This window comes from Camponotus vicinus, unplaced genomic scaffold (genome assembly GCF_025532165.1).
Source record: "Camponotus vicinus isolate PSW18456_S1 unplaced genomic scaffold, iyCamVici1.0 SCAF_12, whole genome shotgun sequence".
In the NCBI taxonomy this organism is placed as follows: Eukaryota; Metazoa; Arthropoda; class Insecta; order Hymenoptera; family Formicidae; genus Camponotus; species Camponotus vicinus.
In genome coordinates, this window is record NW_028141948.1 from 1,051,370 (window position 1) to 1,070,341 (window position 18,972).

The 18,972-nt window shown below is 28.1% G+C and overlaps 2 long non-coding RNA genes across 2 annotated transcripts; both read right to left on the reverse strand.

Moving 5' to 3' along the window:
• Positions 1-4,793: 4,793 nt before the first annotated feature.
• LOC145962800 (uncharacterized) lies at positions 4,794-7,464 on the reverse strand. Its single transcript, XR_014435970.1, has 3 exons — positions 6,440-7,464; positions 6,015-6,089; positions 4,794-5,733 (listed from the first exon to the last, which is right to left on the reverse strand). It is a non-coding gene; the product is annotated as an uncharacterized LOC145962800 (long non-coding RNA).
• Positions 7,465-16,093: 8,629 nt separating this feature from the next.
• Positions 16,094-18,764, reverse strand: LOC145962799 (uncharacterized). Its single transcript, XR_014435969.1, has 3 exons — positions 17,740-18,764; positions 17,315-17,389; positions 16,094-17,033 (listed from the first exon to the last, which is right to left on the reverse strand). It is a non-coding gene; the product is annotated as an uncharacterized LOC145962799 (long non-coding RNA).
• Positions 18,765-18,972: the final 208 nt, after the last annotated feature.

The following is an 18,972-nucleotide window of genomic DNA, read 5'->3' on the forward strand; positions in this document are numbered from 1 at the left end:
AGAGTAATACTCTGCACTCCAATTATCGCACGATATCATAAAATATTATTTGGTCTGCGAATATGTTGGATATATTTGCGATAGACTATGGGAAATATATTTTTCCAAGAAAATGATTGGTTTTTTGCTAACAAATTATAAAATATTAATAGCAGAAATGGAGCGATTGAATATTTCGATAAAGAAGTCGAGGAGCAATTATTCTACCAAAAAGTCAAGAGGAAAAGTTGATTATTTTCTTACAGATATAGTTTTAAACAATAGAGCTGATATATTATGTTTAAATGTTCGCACCATCAACCTTTCAGCACAATTTCTGGTTTTATTCCGTGCTATGTACACGAAATGCCAGTGTTAAATTTTTAATATAAACGAATCTTATGGTCCTCTCTCTCTCTCTCTCTCTCTCTCTCTCTCTCTATATATATATATATATATATATATATATATATATATATACACATAAATACATAAATATTTTGTGGTCACGGTAAATATTGTAAAATCATCGATCTTTAATAGTATCTCGTCAGTGGATATTCTTTCGAATGTTCCACTTTATAGCAAATTTTTTATATTATTTTATTATAGTTTTCATAACATCAAAATATTTAATGCTTGATGCTTTATATATTATAATACAATGTGCTAAATTATAAAGTGTAACATAATTATATAAAGTATTACTACGCATTTTTATTCAATGTATCTTCTTCTTCAAATCTTTGCAGTGTTGTAATCTGTCGCATTCCCAAGACCATAGGGACTCGTGCTTCTTCCTTCTCTCTCTCTCTCTCTCTCTCTTCATGCTTTTATCATTCTTTTACTTTCATCTTATTCAAAAAATGTAATAATTACTAATTAACGATTATAATATAATATATTATAATATAATTATTATATTCATAATTAATAATTATTAATATAATAATTATAATTACGGGGTATCTCTCTTAGTCTGACTCTTTTTCTTTGACCTATCCGGCATGGGTGACCCTACCAGTAATTAAGGTCGGTGTTCATATAGTCTTACATTTAAGATCGTTTTAAGTAAAATTTAGAAAATGTTTATTATTTCATTGAGATTGAACAGAATTTTAAGATGCGAAGACCATATTTAAGATGATTAAATATAAAAACAGATTATATAAATACCGGCCTATGTTACCGCCGGCATAGCTCTCCGGATCATTAGAGTACTCAAACCTCCTCACCCGGCAAATGCCTTCGTTAAGGTGGAGATACCATCGAGGAGGTAAAATTTTTTTATTTTATTTTCTTTTAATAGTGTAGGTTTTTCAAATTTTCCAAATAGAAAATATAATACATAGAATTTATAAAAAATATATATGTATATTATATAATTATAAAATATTATAATGTATAATTACATAGCTTGCAGTCATATAAAAATATATTACAAAATATACATTATAATTATAATACAATTTATAAATACATAAAATTTTCCGTTGAAAATATATAGTATATAATACATAATTATAACAATAATAAAAAATACATTATATATAAAACATAAAATAATACATAACAAATTGTTATATAGAATATATACATAGCATATTTTATTATATTACACGAAAATATCAGAAATGCGTACAATTTATTAGAAATTTTTAGAATGGCGTAGCGCTGATAATCTATCGCAACCAAAAGAATCATTAATAAATTTATCGATTATGTCTTTCAATAAGAAAAAGTACCCGGAATTTTAATGCATTTTGTAAGGTTTTCTAAAAGAAATGTTCGATGACGCGAAAAGATAAGTAAAGCATCGATGTTACCCAACGATTAAATCAGAAAAAAAATCGCGGTTTAAATTTCGCGAATGTATATGATGAATAAAAAAAATTGATAAAAATAGTAATATTTAATTACAATACACATAATTTCTATAATCGGAATACAACGTGCGCACACGCAATATAATTATTATCATTTCATGTGACAATAAAAATATTGCAACATTAGAGGCGCATTTCATATAATTTGTAAATAATATACGTAAGGAATTAAACGCGGATGCAGAATCTATAATACTCGATTTCTTTCCAAATATACAATTTCATGTAAATTTCGCGATCAAAAGTATATAAAAATATATATCTTGTGTCGCGGACAATTGCAAATAGGCTAAACTTTAATGTTCCTTAAAATAATCGCGTTATCGCCACGTTCAATGAAGGATAACTGGCCCAACGATTAAACCAGATCAAAATCCCTCTGCCGAGTGATACGCTGGTTAATATCTAACAGAGAGAAGAACGATCTTAAAAGTGGAAAGCGACCTCAATTTGTCTTATTTCTTCTATTTCGGATCCCGCGGAATCGATCCACAAAGGAAAGTTAAGTGATTCATTGAACGTCATAAGTCCCGCTACAGGAAGGAACGAATCCCCGATCTTCCTGATCGCTCCCAATAACAGTGATTTCGGCAGCGAATTAACGACTGTTACCCTTATTATCATTTTCAATATATGAGATTAAACTTCGCGTGAAAAAAAACATGTTCTTCCATTGTAAGAAATATCTTTTTTTACTAAAAAAATGACTGGATATAATGATTTTTATATACATGTTACAATCGAGTATATTTAGGAAAAATGAAATACATGCGCTTTTATCGTTGCTCGGTTAAATGTATGAATAATAATAACTTTAGGGTACCAAATGTGCTCGAGACAAATCAAATCCAATAACAGCGAGATTTAAAAAAAAATTCAATTTGAATATTTAGCAACATCAAATGGAAGATTATCAAGAAATTAATTTTTCTGTTGCATTTAACACTTAACACGTGACAATAATTTACAGAATCTTACTGATATCAGAGTACCCATTCGATTTGTCTCGAACTTTTTAATTACTCACACATTTTATATTATATCATGCATCATCCTAATATATTATTAAGAATAATACAAAAAAGGGTTTTTGCAAATACATCACAATTTGCGCACATGTATTTTATTATATATACATATACACTCGTCTTATCTAAAATAAATGTAATATACTGAGATAGTGGAACGTCCAGTGCCTGCAAGTGGTTTCTTAAAAGAAACCAAAAATAAAATTAATTCAAAATTAATTAATAAAATATACTTGTTTGTAACCATAATTTTTCAAATAATAAAAATTTTGCACAAAAAAGTTTGCGCAAAAACTTATTAAATTAAATTTATATTTGAAAAAGTGAATTTTATCTATTATATCCATTTTTGAACTATTATTAAATATTTTCATTATTAAAATAATATTGATATTAATGGAAGAACATTTTTAATAAAAAAAAAGAAAATATATCTTCTCTCAAAGTATACTTAATGAATTTTGTATTTTATATTTAATAAAATCGATTTCAAATGTACGGTGATCGTCGTTAAATCACTGCCAAAAACATTGTTTTCAGGAACCGCCAAGAAAACCTGGGTTTAATTCCTACTCTGTAATGGAAACTTCCAATTTTCAATGAGGCACCGAACTAAGCATTGCGGATAGAGCCCACAAAAACCGACGAGAAATAACTCTCCGCAATGAAGATCGTTTCGACTCTCCGCCAGTACAAACCGCATTTGCTAGCGTCCACCTGACATGAGGGACAGCGATAAGGCTTCTTCGCCAAGATAGCGATCACGTCCAAAAACGTGAAAAGAACGCAATTGTTTGCAATATAATTTATTATAAAATCGTAAATCAATAAATCGTAAATCAATAAATATTTAACGCGATTCGAAATTTTCGAAATACATTTAATTAAAAACGATAATCAAAGAAAATTATTTTGTTTTACAGATTTTAATTTCCGCGTGATCGATAATGTTCAATATTTCGCAATATTTTATTTTCGAATATACTTACGTTTCTATAATATTAAAAGCGCGACAAATTTTACGAGTAAAAAGCTAATATCTAATTATTGGGTTAACATCGTGTTTTTCTTGATTCACTTTTATTTAATAATCTTTATATTATGTAAAAGAGTTTTTTTACGGTATTTGCGCGAGTTTCTCGAATTTATTAATAATCTTTTAATATAAAAAAATAAGCTATCCAAATATTTGAATAATTTTGCAATAAAAATATTGAAATAAAATATATCAAATGTGTTAATTAAACAAATTTTGTTATTGTACGTATTCATCTAATTTCGTGTAATGTACAATAGATTTCTTTTACATTATTACAACTAGATTATAATTTATATACAATTGCAAAGAAAATTATTAAAAATAAAAAATAATATAATTACAATTTATAGATATAATTACAATGTTAGATACAATTTAATAATTGATGCTATTAGTATCAATATTCTCAACACAAGAAAATTGCAAAATTTTTATTATTTGAAATGATTAATCAATGATAATCAATGTATATGGATTCAAATAAGTTAGAAAAAAAAATTATTTAGATTGAATTACTTTTTTCTGTCAATATTTTATCGAATCAATATTATCATATTAGATACTAATAACATTCACATTCGAATTTAAAATTGTATAATTTTCAAGAAAATACAATTTTTAAGTGATAAAATATTAATACAATTTACAAAAAATAAAATATTAAATTTAATACATGTTATACGTATAATAAAATGCAACTTAAATGTACATTATGTATTTAAGTTACATTTTTTACATTTTCCATACATTAATTTTTTATTTTTATTTATAGTTTTTTTTATAATTAATTTCAATTCTCTTTATATATAATTTATTTAATTTTACATAAAATAAATTATATATATGAAAATAATCCTAAAAATAACATATTTTTATGGTTTTTTTCCTGAAAATAAATTTAATTTTTATATGCCCTAATAGCCCTAACAAACCTAACAGTCCTAACAGACTTAATAGCCCTAACAAGCCTAATACAGACCCCTAAAAATAACATATTTTTATGTTTTTTTTTCTTGAAAATAAATTTAACTTTTATATGCCCTAATAGCCCTAACAAACCTAACAGTCCTAACAGCCCTAACAGACTTAATAGCCTTAACAGACCTAATAAAGACCTAACAGCCCTAACCGCCCTACTTGCTGGCTTACACCAGTAGAAATTCACGATAAGGTGAAATTTGGGGAACCCTAATTAGAAATCCGCGATAATGAGAAATTTAAGGAGCCCTAACCGGAAATTCGCGATAAAATTTAGGAAGCCTTAGCCGCGCAACACATCTTTTGGCCAATATTGCCAATATTGATATGTATTTTTCAAGCCAGTTATCTCTTCTTCTGGCCATATTCATTTTGACGACTAATAATTTGTTTACGATCGTACGATATTACGATCGTATTTTAACGTACGCCATTAAGTCGTCAGAAATCGCAAAATATAAATTATCATGCATATATAAAATATAATTAGCATGCATTTTAACTCTCCGTCGTCGGGTTGCTTATAAATATCTTTATCTTTTAGATTAAATATTTAGAAATTAAAAATCTATTTTTAAAAAGGCCGTTTTATAAAGGCCGATATATATAATGGAAATAAATATTTCATGTACCTCTATATCTATTGTTATTTTAAAAATATTTTTTCTTTTACTTTAATTTTTACACGCGTATTATCCCGCCAACCGAGAGTTAGAAGCAACGGATTTTTTCATGCATTTACAAATCCTTTGCTTCAAAATAAAAGGTTGTTACTTACCGGCACTGATGCGCAACAGCGGAGTTAATATTGAAGCTACGTTGTCTGTAACATACAAATATAAAATGCAAATTATATAAATGTTCAAAATAATTAATATTTTAAGAAATTATTATTGGACTCATTGAATTTTATATCCGATGCACGCAATTATAAATAAATATATAAATATGAAATAATTTTATAAGTAATTAATTTTTTTAAGTAGAAACTTTTATATAGAAAAAATTATAAAAATTTTCCCAATTTTTTCATGTTTAAATCATTCATATAAATCAAATTAATTTATTTATTTATATAAAATTAATATAAATAATAATACTCACCATCAGGTTGCTCCGCCGGTGCAAGATGCCTTTCCTAGGCCTGCTCCTCCTCTCAGATCATCTGGGTTGTTGCATCTATAACATACATATAGAAAATCCAAATTATAATAATGTCCAAAAAATTAATATTTCAAAAAATTATTATTTGTATATATTGAATTTTATATTCGATCCATATAATAATAAGCAGATTAATAAAATAATTCTATAAATTAAAAAAAAAACATTATTAATAATTCTTTAATAACTTTATAAAAGCTTATACCTTTACAAGATTATAGCTTTTATTTAAAAATCTTATTCTTCAATTCTCTTCTTTAAATCATATAAATAAAAAATCAAATTACGCGATTAATTGTTTAATTTAAATTATAATAAATATATTTAATATTTAATATATAATTGTAAATAAATAAATTATTTACCAGAAGGTTGCTCTGCCGAAGCCCGATGCCTCTCCTAGGCCTCCTCCTCCTCTCAGTCTTAGACGCGCGATACTTTCAGCGGCACTCCCGCACTCACGTGCGATATTTTTATATCGCTACTTTCGCACTTTTACGCGCGATACTGGACGGTTCCCGCACTATTCGATACGATTAAAAATTTTCTGTTTGGTCGCGCGATGTATATATTTAATATATATATACTTTAAACGGCACTCCCGGTTTCGATACGAGCGAAAATCCCATTTCACTTACGAGAGTCATCTTCGAGTCAACAGGTTGGGAATTCAACGACATCTTACCTCCAAACAAGAGTTAAGTCCGAAACGGAAGAAAACTATCGATTGATGGAATCAACGCGAATGAAGTTCACTCGACTCTTGTTCGTGCATAATATCTCATGGCTGTTAGAACAAGAGAAGGGACCCATTAACGACGATTCCAAGCAATCGATCGAATTCTAACCGATCCGTACCGAACTGGAGCCCGAAGCAGAGCGTGACCTCAATCAGCCGAACTTGAGCAAAAGCTCAAAACCGCGCGCCCATGTACACAGTACTGGACATACGTGTGCGCGGCCGGCATCACCAAGCGTGCCGCGATGCACGAGGCGTGAGAATTTCGTTACATTCGCAACGACTCAATGAGACATCCCGGTTAGTTGACGTCGGAAGATGACAACTCGATGACAAATAAGTGAAATTGGGATTGCGAGAAAGTCCAACGCGAAAACGCGATGACGCGATGACGCGAAAAAGCTAAACGCGAAAACGCGGTAACGAGACGCCGCCGTCCGCGACACGTTGACGGCACCGACGACGAAAAGTCGACGACGCAATCTGCGTCCAGCGCATTAAATGCGCGTGCGATCCATTGCGACTCGTGGCAAATGGGTACTTAGCTTCCTCTTCAGGCTCCTTAAGATTTATCTTAAATAAAAGAATTTAAGATAAACCTCAAGGGACCATCCAAGTACTGAGCCACCCCACCTCGTCAAGGTGTACCCATGGGGGGTTATATTATATAAATTTATAATATAATTTGTGAAAGAGACAAAGAAATTTATATTATATATAATTTTACATAATTTGTGTGAAATTATATCATTCAATAATGTAATCTAAATCATTAGAGCTTCCGATTTTTATGTCACGTACGCAATAAGTGCATTTAGTTAAAATAATTTTTTTTTTCATTGTAATGTCTACTTATATATTGTTGAATAAAAAATTACACGACGATCATTCTCTTTAATAAAGAAAAATTGGAATCTAATTCACAGAGATGTTGTAATAATAAATAACAATGAGAAAATTATATAATATAAATAACAATGAGAAAATTATATAATAATTATATTGTATATAATATTATATTGTATATTATATATAATAATTATTGTCGCAATTGCTGCTCCTTAGATTTGCAACAGCGTTCATATTAATACGTGAACTGCTTAACTCTTTTTCTTATTATTTATTTCCGTTCTTACATGCGAAATGTTGACCGAGAGATAAAAGCAATCTGAATAAGAAAAATATCTAATTGTACATATAAAACACTATCTTAAACTGAATCGATGAAAATTTTATTGATTAAAAATGTAACACAACGTATCATTTAAATACACAGAAAAAAAGGACATTCTTGTTTTGAAAATATATTTAGTTTTAACATGAAAATCTTGAAATGAGATTGCGTTAATTAAAGAAAAATATAATTGCTTGAATAATTGCTTACTTGAATGAAGCCATTTTATATAGTTCAATCAAAAAAAATATATTCTTATGATTTAAGATTTAATTTTCTTGAATGGAAAAGAAACAATGTTAGAAAGAAAATAATATTTTTAAATCAAAGATTATAATTTTCTTAAAGTAGAATTAAATAATTAAATATTCTTGAGATGACAATTATAATATTAAAACAAGGCTATAATATTGTTGAAATTTAAAATTATTAAATTCTTCTAAGAAGATTATAAATTGTTGCGTATATATGAAACAATGAACGCCTTAATTTAAGTATATAAGTTTTGATTTGACACTTATTTTTTTCTGTGTAAGCATTGTGTTACATTTTTTTATAACATTCTTTGCGAATTATTTATATAGAATAATAAATGTGTTTTTAAAATCTGCAAATAATTTTTTAGAAAATATAGTTAAAATGTTTTAAATATATTTTTTTCTAAGTGCGAATCGAAATCATCAATGAATTAATATTAATGTATGTTAATTACAATACCTTACAGCTGAAAATTAAAAGAATATGTGTATATGTAAACATTTATACATGACGTATATGTAACATTTTAAATGACATTGATTGCTTTAATCGTAATATATGAATAATATATAAAGTGCGCCTTTAATAAATTGAGTTTAAAGAGAAAGTGCTCGAAACTACATTGTTATAAACGAGTGTGTAAGTAACTGAAATATATGAAATAAATTTGTGTAACTAAATTAAGCATAAATCTTATACGCGATAAGAAAGTCGATGATAGGTGGACACGTAAATCGTACATTATTTTAGTTTAGTTTTTATCTGCGTATCAAATTACAGTAGATAAAGCCGAGCCGATGCTCGCTCGAGCTTGCCCTTTAAAGGCAATTAGAGATAAGGCGAGAGAGAGAAAGATCCAAGAAGAAACGCGAATAAATATAGTATTATATGTATATGTATATATAAGTATGTGTGTGTGTGTATGGTATATTAACACGAATTAAAAGATCGAAAGATTAATCTAATTGAAAGTCATGATATAGTAATTGCTTAATTAATAATTAATTTATGCTCGCATTTTAAGCAAATTTAAAATATCGGAAATATCGAAATATATTTGACCCTGTGTGTGAACATTATTAGATAAATAATTATTATTCGTAAGGATTGATAATCGAAAAATTATAATAAAATTTATCATTTTTACCGTTATTTCCATTTTTATTTTTGCAATTATGATCTTTAATAAAGATTTATCATCGTAATAAAAAAATTCATATTGTTTATCAAAAGTTTAAATTAGATTTAAAAGTATATTATTGCCTCTTTTCGGCGATAATGATTGATTATTTCACTGTATCTATTCCGTGAATAGCTATCATTACAGAGATCGCGTATAGTTTGACAATTCAATAAAATTAATAATAAAATTCCAATAAAATTAAATACATTAGTTTATAAAATTAACTTTGTTCTACGTTGGCAAAGGTTCTTCGTTTCTTTTGGAATATATTAAAGATTCTTTTATAATTAAATTTTACGAAATATAAAATTATTAAATTTATAGTATTTAATATTTAGAAATAAATAGGTAATTAGAATATTTTGTGTTATATTTTATTTTTATGTAGCTAAATTATACGATATTATGTAAATTAATTATACGATATTATTTATTAAAAGACTAATATATCTTTTACGAATCTTTTTATTAAGTTAATTATTTAGATCTACGGGATAGAGAAGTACGATTCGCTCGACGTTTTTATGAGATCAAATTAAATACTAATTCATTACAAATGTTGTTTTCATTATTGATATATATATATGCAGTACATGTATATTAATACGAATTATAGAATCGAAAGTTTAATAAAAAAGTGAAAGTCATGATACAATAATTGTTTAATTAATAATTAATTTAAGAATATACGACGAATATATTCGCACTACGATCTTTACTGCTCGAGTGTTGCCGTGTGAATGATACCAAAACCGTATGACTAGCGCGCTATTGTTTACATCGTCAAGGCCGCACACCGTGTTATTGTCCGTTCGTCATATCGAAATATATTGTATTATATTATATTATATTTTATATTATGATATAATATAATATAAAAATGTTAAAGTACGTAAAATATTTCGATGACGAACAGACAATAATACCGACCTTGGCGTAAACAATACATATTTATATTATATTATATTATATTATAATATATTATATTATATTATATTATATTATATTATATTATATTTTACGTATTTTAATACAGCATATAATTTTTCGATATTGATCGCGATCGCGTCTAGAAAAGGATTTAACGGAGCGTCTTGTATACTACTACTTTACTCTTTGAGTGTCGTCGCGCGAATGATAATAGAGCGAAAAAATTAGTCGGAAAGACTGTGTTATTATTATTTTTTATCGAAACATTTTTCAAGACTATGGCATATAAACATTAGCGCGCTATTGTTTACGCCGTCAAGGTCGGTGTTATTGTCTGTTCGTCATCGAAATATTTTACGTACTTTAACATATACACACACACACACACACACACACACACACACACACACACACACATACACATGTGGAATATATTAAAGTATATAGCAACAAATATAGCAACAAATTAAATCTAAACTACCCTTAGGTAAAGAATAATTTTCTGCGCCCAAAATATCGAAAAATATCGTAAAATATCGCAATGCTAGAAATTCTAAACTATCCCTAGATAATTAATATTACCCTGCGCCTCAAAATATCGCAAAGTATCGCAATAAATTAAACCTAAACTACCCCTTGATACGGAATAATACTCCGCGCTACAAATATCGCAAGATATCGTAAAATATCGCATTGTATTTAAACTTATACTATCCCTAAATAATTAACATTACACTGCGTTCCCAAATATCGCAAAATACCGCAATATAAATAAACCTAAACTACCAATAGATACAGAATATTACTCTACGTCCGTAAATATCGCAAAATATCGTAAAATGTCGCATTGTATTTAATCTTATACTGTCCCTAGATAATTAATATTACACTGTGCCGCAAAATATCGCAATATAAATGAACTTAAACTATCCCTATAGATACAGAGTAATACTCTGCACTCCAATTATCGCACGATATCATAAAATATTATTTGGTCTGCGAATATGTTGGATATATTTGCGATAGACTATGGGAAATATATTTTTCCAAGAAAATGATTGGTTTTTTGCTAACAAATTATAAAATATTAATAGCAGAAATGGAGCGATTGAATATTTCGATAAAGAAGTCGAGGAGCAATTATTCTACCAAAAAGTCAAGAGGAAAAGTTGATTATTTTCTTACAGATATAGTTTTAAACAATAGAGCTGATATATTATGTTTAAATGTTCGCACCATCAACCTTTCAGCACAATTTCTGGTTTTATTCCGTGCTATGTACACGAAATGCCAGTGTTAAATTTTTAATATAAACGAATCTTATGGTCCTCTCTCTCTCTCTCTCTCTCTCTCTCTCTCTCTCTCTATATATATATATATATATATATATATATATATATACACATAAATACATAAATATTTTGTGGTCACGGTAAATATTGTAAAATCATCGATCTTTAATAGTATCTCGTCAGTGGATATTCTTTCGAATGTTCCACTTTATAGCAAATTTTTTATATTATTTTATTATAGTTTTCATAACATCAAAATATTTAATGCTTGATGCTTTATATATTATAATACAATGTGCTAAATTATAAAGTGTAACATAATTATATAAAGTATTACTACGCATTTTTATTCAATGTATCTTCTTCTTCAAATCTTTGCAGTGTTGTAATCTGTCGCATTCCCAAGACCATAGGGACTCGTGCTTCTTCCTTCTCTCTCTCTCTCTCTCTCTCTTCATGCTTTTATCATTCTTTTACTTTCATCTTATTCAAAAAATGTAATAATTACTAATTAACGATTATAATATAATATATTATAATATAATTATTATATTCATAATTAATAATTATTAATATAATAATTATAATTACGGGGTATCTCTCTTAGTCTGACTCTTTTTCTTTGACCTATCCGGCATGGGTGACCCTACCAGTAATTAAGGTCGGTGTTCATATAGTCTTATATTTAAGATCGTTTTAAGTAAAATTTAGAAAATGTTTATTATTTCATTGAGATTGAACAGAATTTTAAGATGCGAAGACCATATTTAAGATGATTAAATATAAAAACAGATTATATAAATACCGGCCTATGTTACCGCCGGCATAGCTCTCCGGATCATTAGAGTACTCAAACCTCCTCACCCGGCAAATGCCTTCGTTAAGGTGGAGATACCATCGAGGAGGTAAAATTTTTTTATTTTATTTTCTTTTAATAGTGTAGGTTTTTCAAATTTTCCAAATAGAAAATATAATACATAGAATTTATAAAAAATATATATGTATATTATATAATTATAAAATATTATAATGTATAATTACATAGCTTGCAGTCATATAAAAATATATTACAAAATATACATTATAATTATAATACAATTTATAAATACATAAAATTTTCCGTTGAAAATATATAGTATATAATACATAATTATAACAATAATAAAAAATACATTATATATAAAACATAAAATAATACATAACAAATTGTTATATAGAATATATACATAGCATATTTTATTATATTACACGAAAATATCAGAAATGCGTACAATTTATTAGAAATTTTTAGAATGGCGTAGCGCTGATAATCTATCGCAACCAAAAGAATCATTAATAAATTTATCGATTATGTCTTTCAATAAGAAAAAGTACCCGGAATTTTAATGCATTTTGTAAGGTTTTCTAAAAGAAATGTTCGATGACGCGAAAAGATAAGTAAAGCATCGATGTTACCCAACGATTAAATCAGAAAAAAAATCGCGGTTTAAATTTCGCGAATGTATATGATGAATAAAAAAAATTGATAAAAATAGTAATATTTAATTACAATACACATAATTTCTATAATCGGAATACAACGTGCGCACACGCAATATAATTATTATCATTTCATGTGACAATAAAAATATTGCAACATTAGAGGCGCATTTCATATAATTTGTAAATAATATACGTAAGGAATTAAACGCGGATGCAGAATCTATAATACTCGATTTCTTTCCAAATATACAATTTCATGTAAATTTCGCGATCAAAAGTATATAAAAATATATATCTTGTGTCGCGGACAATTGCAAATAGGCTAAACTTTAATGTTCCTTAAAATAATCGCGTTATCGCCACGTTCAATGAAGGATAACTGGCCCAACGATTAAACCAGATCAAAATCCCTCTGCCGAGTGATACGCTGGTTAATATCTAACAGAGAGAAGAACGATCTTAAAAGTGGAAAGCGACCTCAATTTGTCTTATTTCTTCTATTTCGGATCCCGCGGAATCGATCCACAAAGGAAAGTTAAGTGATTCATTGAACGTCATAAGTCCCGCTACAGGAAGGAACGAATCCCCGATCTTCCTGATCGCTCCCAATAACAGTGATTTCGGCAGCGAATTAACGACTGTTACCCTTATTATCATTTTCAATATATGAGATTAAACTTCGCGTGAAAAAAAACATGTTCTTCCATTGTAAGAAATATCTTTTTTTACTAAAAAAATGACTGGATATAATGATTTTTATATACATGTTACAATCGAGTATATTTAGGAAAAATGAAATACATGCGCTTTTATCGTTGCTCGGTTAAATGTATGAATAATAATAACTTTAGGGTACCAAATGTGCTCGAGACAAATCAAATCCAATAACAGCGAGATTTAAAAAAAAATTCAATTTGAATATTTAGCAACATCAAATGGAAGATTATCAAGAAATTAATTTTTCTGTTGCATTTAACACTTAACACGTGACAATAATTTACAGAATCTTACTGATATCAGAGTACCCATTCGATTTGTCTCGAACTTTTTAATTACTCACACATTTTATATTATATCATGCATCATCCTAATATATTATTAAGAATAATACAAAAAAGGGTTTTTGCAAATACATCACAATTTGCGCACATGTATTTTATTATATATACATATACACTCGTCTTATCTAAAATAAATGTAATATACTGAGATAGTGGAACGTCCAGTGCCTGCAAGTGGTTTCTTAAAAGAAACCAAAAATAAAATTAATTCAAAATTAATTAATAAAATATACTTGTTTGTAACCATAATTTTTCAAATAATAAAAATTTTGCACAAAAAAGTTTGCGCAAAAACTTATTAAATTAAATTTATATTTGAAAAAGTGAATTTTATCTATTATATCCATTTTTGAACTATTATTAAATATTTTCATTATTAAAATAATATTGATATTAATGGAAGAACATTTTTAATAAAAAAAAAGAAAATATATCTTCTCTCAAAGTATACTTAATGAATTTTGTATTTTATATTTAATAAAATCGATTTCAAATGTACGGTGATCGTCGTTAAATCACTGCCAAAAACATTGTTTTCAGGAACCGCCAAGAAAACCTGGGTTTAATTCCTACTCTGTAATGGAAACTTCCAATTTTCAATGAGGCACCGAACTAAGCATTGCGGATAGAGCCCACAAAAACCGACGAGAAATAACTCTCCGCAATGAAGATCGTTTCGACTCTCCGCCAGTACAAACCGCATTTGCTAGCGTCCACCTGACATGAGGGACAGCGATAAGGCTTCTTCGCCAAGATAGCGATCACGTCCAAAAACGTGAAAAGAACGCAATTGTTTGCAATATAATTTATTATAAAATCGTAAATCAATAAATCGTAAATCAATAAATATTTAACGCGATTCGAAATTTTCGAAATACATTTAATTAAAAACGATAATCAAAGAAAATTATTTTGTTTTACAGATTTTAATTTCCGCGTGATCGATAATGTTCAATATTTCGCAATATTTTATTTTCGAATATACTTACGTTTCTATAATATTAAAAGCGCGACAAATTTTACGAGTAAAAAGCTAATATCTAATTATTGGGTTAACATCGTGTTTTTCTTGATTCACTTTTATTTAATAATCTTTATATTATGTAAAAGAGTTTTTTTACGGTATTTGCGCGAGTTTCTCGAATTTATTAATAATCTTTTAATATAAAAAAATAAGCTATCCAAATATTTGAATAATTTTGCAATAAAAATATTGAAATAAAATATATCAAATGTGTTAATTAAACAAATTTTGTTATTGTACGTATTCATCTAATTTCGTGTAATGTACAATAGATTTCTTTTACATTATTACAACTAGATTATAATTTATATACAATTGCAAAGAAAATTATTAAAAATAAAAAATAATATAATTACAATTTATAGATATAATTACAATGTTAGATACAATTTAATAATTGATGCTATTAGTATCAATATTCTCAACACAAGAAAATTGCAAAATTTTTATTATTTGAAATGATTAATCAATGATAATCAATGTATATGGATTCAAATAAGTTAGAAAAAAAAATTATTTAGATTGAATTACTTTTTTCTGTCAATATTTTATCGAATCAATATTATCATATTAGATACTAATAACATTCACATTCGAATTTAAAATTGTATAATTTTCAAGAAAATACAATTTTTAAGTGATAAAATATTAATACAATTTACAAAAAATAAAATATTAAATTTAATACATGTTATACGTATAATAAAATGCAACTTAAATGTACATTATGTATTTAAGTTACATTTTTTACATTTTCCATACATTAATTTTTTATTTTTATTTATAGTTTTTTTTATAATTAATTTCAATTCTCTTTATATATAATTTATTTAATTTTACATAAAATAAATTATATATATGAAAATAATCCTAAAAATAACATATTTTTATGGTTTTTTTCCTGAAAATAAATTTAATTTTTATATGCCCTAATAGCCCTAACAAACCTAACAGTCCTAACAGACTTAATAGCCCTAACAAGCCTAATACAGACCCCTAAAAATAACATATTTTTATGTTTTTTTTTCTTGAAAATAAATTTAACTTTTATATGCCCTAATAGCCCTAACAAACCTAACAGTCCTAACAGCCCTAACAGACTTAATAGCCTTAACAGACCTAATAAAGACCTAACAGCCCTAACCGCCCTACTTGCTGGCTTACACCAGTAGAAATTCACGATAAGGTGAAATTTGGGGAACCCTAATTAGAAATCCGCGATAATGAGAAATTTAAGGAGCCCTAACCGGAAATTCGCGATAAAATTTAGGAAGCCTTAGCCGCGCAACACATCTTTTGGCCAATATTGCCAATATTGATATGTATTTTTCAAGCCAGTTATCTCTTCTTCTGGCCATATTCATTTTGACGACTAATAATTTGTTTACGATCGTACGATATTACGATCGTATTTTAACGTACGCCATTAAGTCGTCAGAAATCGCAAAATATAAATTATCATGCATATATAAAATATAATTAGCATGCATTTTAACTCTCCGTCGTCGGGTTGCTTATAAATATCTTTATCTTTTAGATTAAATATTTAGAAATTAAAAATCTATTTTTAAAAAGGCCGTTTTATAAAGGCCGATATATATAATGGAAATAAATATTTCATGTACCTCTATATCTATTGTTATTTTAAAAATATTTTTTCTTTTACTTTAATTTTTACACGCGTATTATCCCGCCAACCGAGAGTTAGAAGCAACGGATTTTTTCATGCATTTACAAATCCTTTGCTTCAAAATAAAAGGTTGTTACTTACCGGCACTGATGCGCAACAGCGGAGTTAATATTGAAGCTACGTTGTCTGTAACATACAAATATAAAATGCAAATTATATAAATGTTCAAAATAATTAATATTTTAAGAAATTATTATTGGACTCATTGAATTTTATATCCGATGCACGCAATTATAAATAAATATATAAATATGAAATAATTTTATAAGTAATTAATTTTTTTAAGTAGAAACTTTTATATAGAAAAAATTATAAAAATTTTCCCAATTTTTTCATGTTTAAATCATTCATATAAATCAAATTAATTTATTTATTTATATAAAATTAATATAAATAATAATACTCACCATCAGGTTGCTCCGCCGGTGCAAGATGCCTTTCCTAGGCCTGCTCCTCCTCTCAGATCATCTGGGTTGTTGCATCTATAACATACATATAGAAAATCCAAATTATAATAATGTCCAAAAAATTAATATTTCAAAAAATTATTATTTGTATATATTGAATTTTATATTCGATCCATATAATAATAAGCAGATTAATAAAATAATTCTATAAATTAAAAAAAAAACATTATTAATAATTCTTTAATAACTTTATAAAAGCTTATACCTTTACAAGATTATAGCTTTTATTTAAAAATCTTATTCTTCAATTCTCTTCTTTAAATCATATAAATAAAAAATCAAATTACGCGATTAATTGTTTAATTTAAATTATAATAAATATATTTAATATTTAATATATAATTGTAAATAAATAAATTATTTACCAGAAGGTTGCTCTGCCGAAGCCCGATGCCTCTCCTAGGCCTCCTCCTCCTCTCAGTCTTAGACGCGCGATACTTTCAGCGGCACTCCCGCACTCACGTGCGATATTTTTATATCGCTACTTTCGCACTTTTACGCGCGATACTGGACGGTTCCCGCACTATTCGATACGATTAAAAATTTTCTGTTTGGTCGCGCGATGTATATATTTAATATATATATACTTTAAACGGCACTCCCGGTTTCGATACGAGCGAAAATCCCATTTCACTTACGAGAGTCATCTTCGAGTCAACAGGTTGGGAATTCAACGACATCTTACCTCCAAACAAGAGTTAAGTCCGAAACGGAAGAAAACTATCGATTGATGGAATCAACGCGAATGAAGTTCACTCGACTCTTGTTCGTGCATAATATCTCATGGCTGTTAGAACAAGAGAAGGGACCCATTAACGACGATTCCAAGCAATCGATCGAATTCTAACCGATCCGTACCGAACTGGAGCCCGAAGCAGAGCGTGACCTCAATCAGCCGAACTTGAGCAAAAGCTCAAAACCGCGCGCCCATGTACACAGTACTGGACATACGTGTGCGCGGCCGGCATCACCAAGCGTGCCGCGATGCACGAGGCGTGAGAATTTCGTTACATTCGCAACGACTCAATGAGACATCCCGGTTAGTTGACGTCGGAAGATGACAACTCGATGACAAATAAGTGAAATTGGGATTGCGAGAAAGTCCAACGCGAAAACGCGATGACGCGATGACGCGAAAAAGCTAAACGCGAAAACGCGGTAACGAGACGCCGCCGTCCGCGACACGTTGACGGCACCGACGACGAAAAGTCGACGACGCAATCTGCGTCCAGCGCATTAAATGCGCGTGCGATCCATTGCGACTCGTGGCAAATGGGTACTTAGCTTCCTCTTCAGGCTCCTTAAGATTTATCTTAAATAAAAGAATTTAAGATAAACCTCAAGGGACCATCCAAGTACTGAGCCACCCCACCTCGTCAAGGTGTACCCATGGGGGGTTATATTATATAAATTTATAATATAATTTGTGAAAGAGACAAAGAAATTTATATTATATATAATTTTACATAATTTGTGTGAAATTATATCATTCAATAATGTAATCTAAATCATTAGAGCTTCCGATTTTTATGTCACGTACGCAATAAGTGCATTTAGTTAAAATAATTTTTTTTTTCATTGTAATGTCTACTTATATA